General features: G+C 38.7%; 1 long non-coding RNA gene across 2 annotated transcripts; it reads right to left on the bottom strand.

The window, feature by feature from the left end:
• Positions 1-2,270: 2,270 nt before the first annotated feature.
• Positions 2,271-3,081, bottom strand: LOC118741719. 2 transcript variants are annotated; one of them, XR_004993334.1, is made up of 4 exons: positions 2,985-3,065; positions 2,830-2,928; positions 2,708-2,752; positions 2,271-2,417 (listed from the first exon to the last, which is right to left on the bottom strand). It is a non-coding gene; the product is annotated as an uncharacterized LOC118741719 (long non-coding RNA). The 2 variants fall into 2 exon arrangements; XR_004993332.1 differs by having other exon boundaries at positions 2,275-2,417; positions 2,830-3,081.
• Positions 3,082-10,640: the final 7,559 nt, after the last annotated feature.

The raw sequence follows: 10,640 nt of genomic DNA, 5'->3' as shown, positions 1-10,640 counted from the left end.
CTTACACCATTCTGACTTAGAATTTTTATCTCTTCGCAAAACTCAGCAAGGAAATTATTAACATGGGATGGCTTACTCATTCCTGAGAAGCAGGCAATAGTAAATGTGACCGAATTAGGAAAAGCTTCTACATGCCCCAAAATGGGCCACAATGCCCTATTAGAGCTTTTAAATAATTTCAAACCATCTATACCGACATCTATTGAAATTCTTTCCGTATTTTCTAAAAAATCAAAATCTTTGAAATTAAAATTATATTGTATTCCTAAATACAAAAATTCACCTTCAGGAAAAGGTCGAATTTGAACTATTTTTCTACTTGTACCAAAAATGATTCTTGCAGTTAAAGGTAACCCGTTAAGTCCGGCATTATGTAAGGTTTGTAGGAGGTCCGTTAGGCTATTTTGCGAAATATTATTTTTGATTGCCCACGCTTTTAACCCCCTACAAATTTCCTCGCTTAGGTTTTTGTTTGCAGATTCTTCAGTGCTATCATCACTTTCGACATCTTCAAACAAAAACCTGTCATCATCGCTATTATATTCATCGGTATCTAATTCAGGAAACACTTCCATAGTGCTGGACGTTAGATCACTATTTATTCCGCGGCAAAATGCTTCTCTACTCGTGGACGGAATATCATCGCTTTCTAACCCAGAAGTCGGTTCATTCAGTTTGCGAAACTTCGCAACTGTTGCTTTATAATAAGCTTTTTCCTTACTTATAAGGTTAGAAAGCGTTCTTTTATGCATACCGTAATAAATAATGGTGTAAAGGTACGATCTAATAATAATTCTATTAATAATGATAATAATAGCAATTAAAGTAGTAATATAAATAATAATATTATAATACTATGCCTGCAAAGAACATATAAAAATAAAATTTGATAAAAAATAATATATAATAAAAAATATCGCAACAAAACCAAAAAAAAACTTCATTGAAACGTCTATATATTATGGCCATAGGCAAGTGTATCCACATATCGTCGTTTAAAGTACAAAACCGCGTATCAAGATAATGCAAAACCGCGTATGTGAGGTTGCATAAATTATATTCCAGAGCGTAAAAACTCTCATATGTCAAAATGGTTTTCTTTTTTGTAAAGCAATCGCATTTCTGGCTAGTATATTTCAGAACGAATGGATAAGGCTTGAGCCAAGAGCTATTTTTAGCTAATCCAATTTTTGGCAAAAAAGGTAATTTACGCGGCTTTGCAGAGCGACGATACGCGGTTTTGTACTTTAAACGGCGATATGTAGCTCTACATATTGTGCCGTATGTATGCTAATTGTACATACATAGGTTGCACATATCGTACCTAGACAAAAAGAAAAACTTATTTCCAAAACGCGTTAAGTCCAAAATAGCACCCCCATAACATGCTAATTGTATGTTGCACATATGTACATATCGTCGCTGGAATAATGAAATAGTGTAACATGAAAAGTATAGTTTTGAGAAAAACGAATTGGAAGTTTTTATAAACCATTACAAACCATACAAATACAATTTGGTTTTTCGGGAATAGATTAGTGAGCCAAAGAGATATTTAAGAAAACTAAACATTTTTCAAATGGATTAAAGGATTGTCTATCCAATAGTGCAATTATCGAATAAAAGTGTATTTGGCATTTACACTGTTTCTTTATTCGAGCGACGATATATGTATACATATTTCCACTGCACTTTCCTCTTTTTACCTACATACGTATGTACACATGTACGTCGTTGCAGCTGCGCTTTGTACAAAGGTACTTGCACTTCACTTTCTTTTGTTTAACTGCATACATATCTACACACTTATGCAGTTGCAACTATTTCCACACATATGTATGTATACAATGTAGGTACCCAGCCAGCATTTGGTCGATGCAACTACAACAACTGATGCAAATGCAGCGGATGCAAATATTGTTCCTGACCGAAAATGTCGGTTTTTAAAAACGCATCAATAATATACATATACATATAATAATTTACATTAAACTCAGTTGGCACAAATTAAGTAAATTTGCTGTTAATTGGAATTAAAAGAAACTGATTTTTATATTGTTGCGCTTAGAAAAACAGTCATTCTACTGGACTTTTCACATTTATTGCACCACACTTTTTGCTGTTTACATATCTACCTAGTTGCACTTTTAACATACAAAAGTACATACATATTTGCATTGCACTTGGAGCAACCGCGTTTCTTAATATTTAAACCATTCATGCCCAACGTCGGCAGAACTCCATAAGCAAATACCCTGCGCTGGCAGAATTCCATATGCAAGTGCCCTGCGCTGGGCATGACTGATTTGAACAATAAAACTCATCGAACAATGTAGCTGGTATGATGTAGGGTTGAGAGCTGTTGGTGACCAATGGTGTTCAGTGTGCTGTGGATGTCTTTGCAGATGTTTGGCAATCTAAAAGAAATAATTACATTATAATCAAATGAAACTGTTAACAATGGTTAAAGGCTGACTTCCATATTGGTATATTGCAAAGCATCAGCCTCGTTTATTTCTAAACTATAACTGATGGAAATGACCAAATTGCCCAACTAAGTTCCAATTCGGCGTTTGAACATGGTTGCGCTTATTGCACTTTTTCATTAGTTATATTTAGTTTAGAAATAAAAGAGGCTATGCTTTGCAATATACCAACCTGGAACTCAGCCAAACTATGTTAAATTGGGAAACTTTAGTCTTCTTACCTTCAAGGTTCTGATGGCTTAAGTCTCCTGCTGATGTTTGGCTATCTATGGATATATAAAATATACATATATGTATTTAATAAAAGAAAAATTACATTTAATCAAATTAAATCGCTTCTTACCTCCAAAATTTTGCGCGAAATTGATGTTTTTCTTCGCAGCCTACTAGAATCAAATTTGAAATTCGCTGTCAAATTTCGCCTGATTTTCACTTGCTCGCTCTAACGCATATAATTCTTATTAAGAGTGCGAATTCTTATAGCTACGCTGCTCTTACTTATGGAAACTTTTTTCGACAACTTTTGAGTGTGTGGGTGAGATGACAAAAAAGTTGGGTATGTGTTGGTAAATCATTTGAATTTCAGGGGAAAGTGGTGAGCCGTGGCTGGCAGGGTTTTTAATATGTTTTCTGTCATATAAAAAACAAACAACACCTCACTTGTTATTGAATTGTCTTTCAAAAAATAACGTTTAATAAACAAATTCTCTTAAAAATATATTATGTGCATGTGCATGGGCTGAAATTTGTACAAAAATCGGCTCACGCACATGTGCATGTGCTTAATAACAAACAGCACACACTTTTCTGTGAGCAGAGTTTGTTTTCCACTTATGCACACACATGTGTATGAGCAGTGAGTGGCGTGTGTGTGAGCAGAGCATGTGTGTGCAAATACGAACCCTGCTAAATTCTGTACTTATGAGTGTCTAGAAACTTAAAAGCAAAAATTACCATCCACTTAAAAAAAGCAAAATATACTTAGTGGGCTTTGATTTTGGTCAAAATAATAAAATGCAAAATTTAAATAAGGTATCATTGAATAAGATGCATTCAGAGGAAACCCCGTTCTTTGCTGACGAAGGTGGCTTCAAAGTCAAGAAGGATAACATCCATTAACGACAGTTTCGGTAACCAAGCCGTGTATGATATAATTATGTGGAATGGAATGGCGAGAAATTATGGTAGGACAGAAAACGAAAAATGATTTTCTGTTAATCACTCAGATGTAGAGTTGCCCGTTGTACTTAAGGCCTGAAGGAAGTATTGAGAAAATAGAGGAAAAAAGGTGGACGTAAGAAATCATTAGTCCTCTGCAGATGTATGTACCAGGCTCTTTTATGAAACTTGCTAGTTTCTAGATTCCAGGGCAAGATAATACGGCTCGCCCATCCAGAATACATGTGACACAAAAATGTACATCTCTAAAGAAAAAACTCTGTGCCATTCACACCCTCCAAGTAAAATGTTCACAGTGGGTCATAAATGATAACTATGCTGACCAAATGAGCCTTTTATTTGGAAAATGGCATAAGTCATTTCATGTCGTTTGACTTCAGTGATATTTATCTCAATCTAAATGCCTCTGTTATTCATACAATTTCATCAGCCAAAGGTAACAAGTTTCGTGGCCTATCCTGGGGTACCCACATGAGTTCAAGCTTGTTTAATTTTGCAACGCAACTCAGCCTCAAATTATATTCCTAGAATATTGCACACATACGCAAACATTTGCACACAAGTGGCTGTACAGTGTACAATGACAAATTGTCTAATTCACTTAGTCGAGTGAATTTTTTAACAATGAAAATCATATGTCATCATTATTAACACCAAAATGATTTCACTTACCGCTACAATGCGCGCACATATGTCAGCAATGTTGGTGTGGCTAGTATGAGACGTACATATGTATGTATGTAATGCGAAGATTTCAGGGTCCGAAAAGCGAAGGAAGGGAAGCAACGGAAGTGCATTAAAAACATTAAGCGGATAATTTCCAAATAATATCATAATCATAAGCGAACGGAGGAAACAACAACAACAAGTTGTGTGATTTTTTCTAACCACCACCACAGCAGCAGCTACAACCCTTAGCCGAAAACAATGAAAAGTCAACCTGCCATTTGCGTCTGAAATGTCGCACTTGGCGCAAATGGAATTTTCATTCATTTCAAAAAAAGTTTGAGAAAAAGAAGTAAAACAAAACAAACAAATGTCAAATTGTTGTTGATTTTATTTCGAGTTGTATGCTTCTTCCCCTTTCCTTCGATTGGCTTGCCTCGCCTGCCCTGTGCCATAAATCCCTGCGCATTTTATTAAAATAATGAAATTTTAAAATTCCACACACCAAACCCAACAATAATTTTGATGTGCTTGCTGCTGCTCAGCTGGCAGCCGGTGGTTATCCTTCTTTCTCTCCCTCGCAACACCGCCACACTGCCTGCCGTCATCAGCGTCATATGCTTGTCAGCGTGCCAGCTTTTTGTTAGCCTTTTTGCTTTTGTGCTTCCTGGCACTCCATTGCCTACTCTGCTCTCTGCCTCCTTACCCTTTCTCCCCCTCTCTACCTATTCATTTTTCATGTCAAGCGCGCAGTCATAAAACAAAGCAATTGGAAAATTATACACTTGTTCGCCGAAAAGTATGCACTTAATAACCGGAGATGCTGGGGGCGTACGCCCTCTTTTTCACAAAGCAAAATAATTTTGCATATTAATGCCATTCAAAGCAGCAACAACAATAACAAAGCTCGTCCTTCCATGCGTGTCGGAAATTTTAAAGTCCTTTGAGGGTTGACAATTTTTGAAGCATTCACTCTGCCTCAGCTCCGCTTGCCTCATATTTTTAGTGGTTGGCCTAATGTATACTGGTGTTGTTCTTCTTGTTGTTGTTGCCTATCAAAGGCGTTTATTTTATTAGTGTTCAACCGAGTTTATTCAATTTTAATACGCATTGCCGTATGAAATCTCGCTCGAGGTGCATAATGCTTTTGTCGGCTTACAGCGCTTTACAAGCGTCCTTTGGCTTTCATTTTTCATTTTTTTCATGTCTTTAAATAGAGTTCGCTCTTTCGCTTTGTTGTGTATTTTTAATTCCCAAATGCGCACTTGTTTAACGCTTTCAACGCATTTTTCTCCGTCCTCTTAAGCTCTTCTCATAATAAATTCGTAATGAAATTGAATTTTCATATCAGTTTATGTGTGCGCGCGTGTAACATACTTTTGGGCGTATTAACCAGCTGCGCAGTTTGTTCGCTTTGTGTTGTGTACTTTTGCATTAATCGATATCAGTCGCTTAGTGCTTTACCTTTGGGATTTGACAGACGTTCATGTGATGAGCTAAATATGATTTGATTTTAAAATTTAAAGTTTCATAATAATGTTATTGAGTTTCCAAGATGAGATTGGAAGCTGACCGATTCACACTAAATATAAACATTCTATTTCGAGCGAATTATATATTTTATTAACTTAAGTGAATATAAATCAATATTTTAGTATCGTCTTGGATAAGTTAGAAAATGCAGAAATACAGCACGTACTCCAGGGATTGCATTTTTCGCGGCTAGTAAAAGCCCCTTCCAATGAATAACGAAAATAAAGCCTCAGATGAAGCCCCACCACCCCCTTTTTTTGACGACCACAGCCACGTTTACAGGACTACAATATGAGGGCATTCACTTGGAATGTCCGGACCCTTAATGGCGAAGGTACCTCTGCCTGGCTGGTCCTCGTAAAGACAAAAGCTGACATTACCACTATCCAAGAGAAAAGCGTTGCAAGGTTGCAAAAAGGTGCAAGGCAAAATTGTTTGGGGCCTTGCGACGTCTACTACGGCTGGCATGTAAAGGAGCGCAAATTCGGAGTTGGATTTGTGGTGGGAGAGAGACTGCGTCGCCGAGTACTTTCGTTCATCTCGGTGGACGAACGTCTACTCACAATCCGCGTCAAAGCGAGGTTCTGCAACATCTCGCTCATTTTCGACAACGGTCGACGGAATAGAAGGACATAGCATGCAAGTATGTCTTTTATGAGCGCTGCCTGCGTTGCGATATAAAAATCGTGCTTGGTGATTTCAGTGAAACGCCAGATAACGGACTGAAGCTGATCGACTGCGCCGGGGCCCGAAACATGATAGTATGCAGTACTAGGTTCAAGCACAAAAAGATCCGTCAAGCTACTTGGCTGTCTCCAGTTCGAAAAACGAGAAACCAAATCAATAATGTTTTGATAGACAGAAAGCACTCTTCCAGTGTTTTAGATATATATATATACTCTCCGAGTGCCAAACATCCACTCAGACCACTTTCTTGTTGCAGCCAAGATACGCACCGCCTCTATGCAGCAAGGAAAGCTTAACGTCAAAAAGCTGCCGATTCGCGGGGGTAATTCGTAGGGTGTATAATCGCTTATGTATATCAACTTCGCCTTACTAGATATGAAGAAAGGCCGTTGTTCGCAGACGGCTTAATCAGCAGACTCAGGTACCCTTACGATTTGATGTGGGTATCTGGCAGTTTACACTTCACTAGAAGTGTTACGGTCTATAGGGGCATTGAAGCCTTATAAATCACCGGATGACATCGCCCCCATACAGCTGCAGTAAACATTGCAGAAAAGCTCAGGGTGGCTAAATATATGCAGTATTTAAGGGAGTATTAGCTCTTAATTAAGTCCATAAGGGTTGGAGGGAATCGAAAAAGGTATTCATACCCAAAGTGGCGAAAGTTTTCCACAATAATCCAAAATATTTGAGGCTCATCACCTTGTCATCTTTTCAACTGAAGGTTATGGAGAGACTGGTGGAGGTTCATATGCGGGATCTACAAAGACGGCTACATGAATAACATCATGCCTGAAGCGATAACGGCAGTGTTTACGGGCCTAGGCATCGACTTGCGCTTGGTTGAACTTATAATCCAAATGCTGCGATACAGGGTTGGTTCCAACGGAGCTGGCGGGGATTTCGTTCGTAGAGAGGGGCTTAACTTTGTCATTATATTTAAATTAGGAATTAATTTTATACCAGAGAATGATAAAGCAGACGAACGTGCAAAAGGAGGTACTTCCATTCCATTTTCACCAGCCTGGAAGAGAATAGGTATGCCACTCGCTTGCAGCAAACTCTTACTAAGAGAACATTTCCTTGAAGAAGCGGATACCAGTTGGGAGCTAACGGAAACTTGCAATACAACGAAGCTTACGTGACCGAAATGGGATGTAAGGGGATCGAAAGAAATTCTGACACTCAATAGAAGCGATATATCACTGGCCATTAGCTAGCCCAAAGGACTATGCTGGCATAAAGGCATGCAGAACAGGGTTTGTATTTGCACACACATGTGCATCCTAACATTTTAAGCTCACAAACGTGTGCTGTGCATATAAAAAATTAAAAATTTGCTCACATCACATGTGTGTGCCGTTTGGTAAACAGCACGGGCACATGTGTGTACTTTCTTTTTATTAATGTAAAGCACACGCACATGTGTGTGCTATGCGTAGAGAAACTTATACACTTCGAATTCTAACTCAAATCTTAAAATAATTTTTTAATATGTTTTCTGTCATATAAAAAACAAACAACATCTCACTTTTTATTGAATTGTCTTTCAAAAAATAACGTTTAATAAACAAATTCTTTTAAGAATATATTACCCACTGGGAAAATAGGTAAGCACCTTACGAGGTAAGCCATGTTTTCTTTCAGTTTTTAGTACCAAAATTGTCATCATGGCCAATGTCATCTACTAGTAAAGCACAAAATGAACACCTCCAACGACACATTACGTTGTCAGTTGCAAAGTAACGTGCAGCCGAAGTTATCTCCAAGCGCCGAACTACTCCGAGCGACTTCTCTGCATTACACGTAACTTACTTTGTAAAGCGGCTCAGAAGTATGTATGATACCAAATGTACATTCTAAATTCCTACTTACATAAGGCGGCCATGCCTTTGTAAAAGTAAGGGACGTTCGGCAGGGAAATGGTAATGACTGCCAGGTGAAGAGTAAGTTGCTAATAAGGTATTATTACGTGCTCCTAATTCCGACTGGGTATGTGCATGTGCATTGTACAAAAATCGGCTCACACACATGTGTATGTGCTTAATAACAACCCAGCCAGCAAGAAAACGTACATTTTACGAACATTATGTTTTACGAGGGATTCTCGTATCGCCAAACAGTTAGAAAAAAGCTAGTAAACGATAAAACAAAAAAATATAATAGAAAGAGGCTTGTAGTAATTTGTCAGCACAAGAAAAAATTTTAGTTTTGTTGACAATTTTTCTTCAATCACAATATTTTATAAGTAGTTTGTTAAATATTCAATTTAAGAAAATTATTAAGTATGTGATTTATTGGCAGACTGGTGCAAACGCCAAGGACGATCTACCACTTTCTTTTATAATTAAACTTCTTGTAAGTAGTTACTACATATGTAGTTCAAAAATACAAATTAATTTAACGAGTTTTGCAATTCTTTCACAGGCTGCGCGGAGTAACACTAAAGGATTTAAACGTTTAATTCCCCTATCTCGTAAGTTTATCGTTATTTATTTTTTTAATTTGCTAGTTTATTAGGTCTTTGCAGTTATTGAACTTAATGTTTTATTGATAATATGGCTTCTCAATTAACAAGGCGTGCGAAAACCGAAGCCTTATCCGTACTAGCGTCAATAAATTATTCATTAAAAAAAAATTATTACAGATGAGGTAGCAAAACTTTTCTCGTGGAAGGGAACTGGTACCAAAAGCAGCGCTATTGGTTAGGCAACGACTGCGGCAATAAGAAGTACGGATCATAATATTATTTATAAACTTTTTACTTAATTAAATTTTCCGGTTTCCAATGGAGTTTAATCTTTCACTTTATTTTCTTAGGTGCTTTTCGTCAATAATTTAACTCCCACGAAGAAGTTTTTATTTCCGTTTCAAAGAAGCACTTCCAATATGCACACGACCGGCAAAAAAAATTGGCAGCCTATCGGCAAAAAAGATAAAAAATAAATTCAGCAACTTTATAATATATATTAAACCCCTTATTTAATTGTTAATTTGTTAATAGATAGTTTGTTAATATTTATTTATCTGAAAATATCTTCACATATACAGTACCGGGAAAAAATATTGGCACAGAGAATTTTTCGCCATGAATGCAAAGTTTTTTATTCTGATTTCTTTGTAACGTAGCAATTCACTACGAAACAATAGTACACAGCACGTTGGAGTACATACGCACCCCACCGTACACACATATCCCACTATACATACATACAGACACCACTGTACACACATAACAACGCATATACATACCTTCCGATACATATCGACAACGTACAAACGAAGCATACACACTCCACTGCACATATATATACCACCGTACATACGCGACACTGTACATATGTACTCTTCGGCACACTCATACAGCATCAGGCAAAACACTGCTAGCAGCATACCAACCACTTCGTTCGCCAGCTACCATCGGGACAGCATACACGACGAATTCTCAAACGAAATACACAGCATCGGGTATAAAAAGCTGAACAAGTGCGCAGGCGAGTCAGTCTCGCTAGGTAAGCGTTGGGCTTGACTGGTCGGTTGGCGCCTAGTGGTGTGTCCTCGGACGCACTAAATCGTCTCTGACTAGTCAACCCAAACATTGCTTGACCAGCCGGTTGGCGCCTAGTGGTGTGCCTTCGGACGCACTAAATCGTCTCCGGCTGGTTAATCCAAGCACGGCTCGACCAATCGGTTGGCGCCTAGTGGTGTGTTTTCGGACGCACTATATCGTCTCCGGTTGGCCGAGCCACGGCTACCGCCGCCCCTATTCCAGCCCCTACTCATGTAGTGTGCAATTATGGGAGCGGCGGTGCCTGACGAGTCAGTCTCGCTAGTCTTGCTAGGTCGCTCCGCTCCATCGGTTGCCGAGTCGCCGAGTAATAATACGAGCCACCCGTTGCCATTAGAGGACATCCGTTGCCGAAGATCACCCGTCGGGCCGCCGCCGCTCACCGTCACGCCACCGTTGCCGAGAATTACTCGCCGCTGCTCAACCGTTGCTCCGCTGTTGCCGAGAATCACCCGCCGCTACTGCTAGCGCTCTCACCGTTGCTCCGCTGTTGCAGAGAATCACCCGCCGTGCTGCTAGCG

Source organism: Rhagoletis pomonella, unplaced genomic scaffold, assembly GCF_013731165.1.
Source record: "Rhagoletis pomonella isolate Grant_MI unplaced genomic scaffold, Rhpom_1.0 Rhpom_scaffold_00006, whole genome shotgun sequence".
Classification (NCBI taxonomy): Eukaryota; Metazoa; Arthropoda; class Insecta; order Diptera; family Tephritidae; genus Rhagoletis; species Rhagoletis pomonella.
The sequence above is the reverse complement of the archived record's forward strand: the minus strand, read 5'-3'. Positions and strand labels throughout refer to the sequence as shown.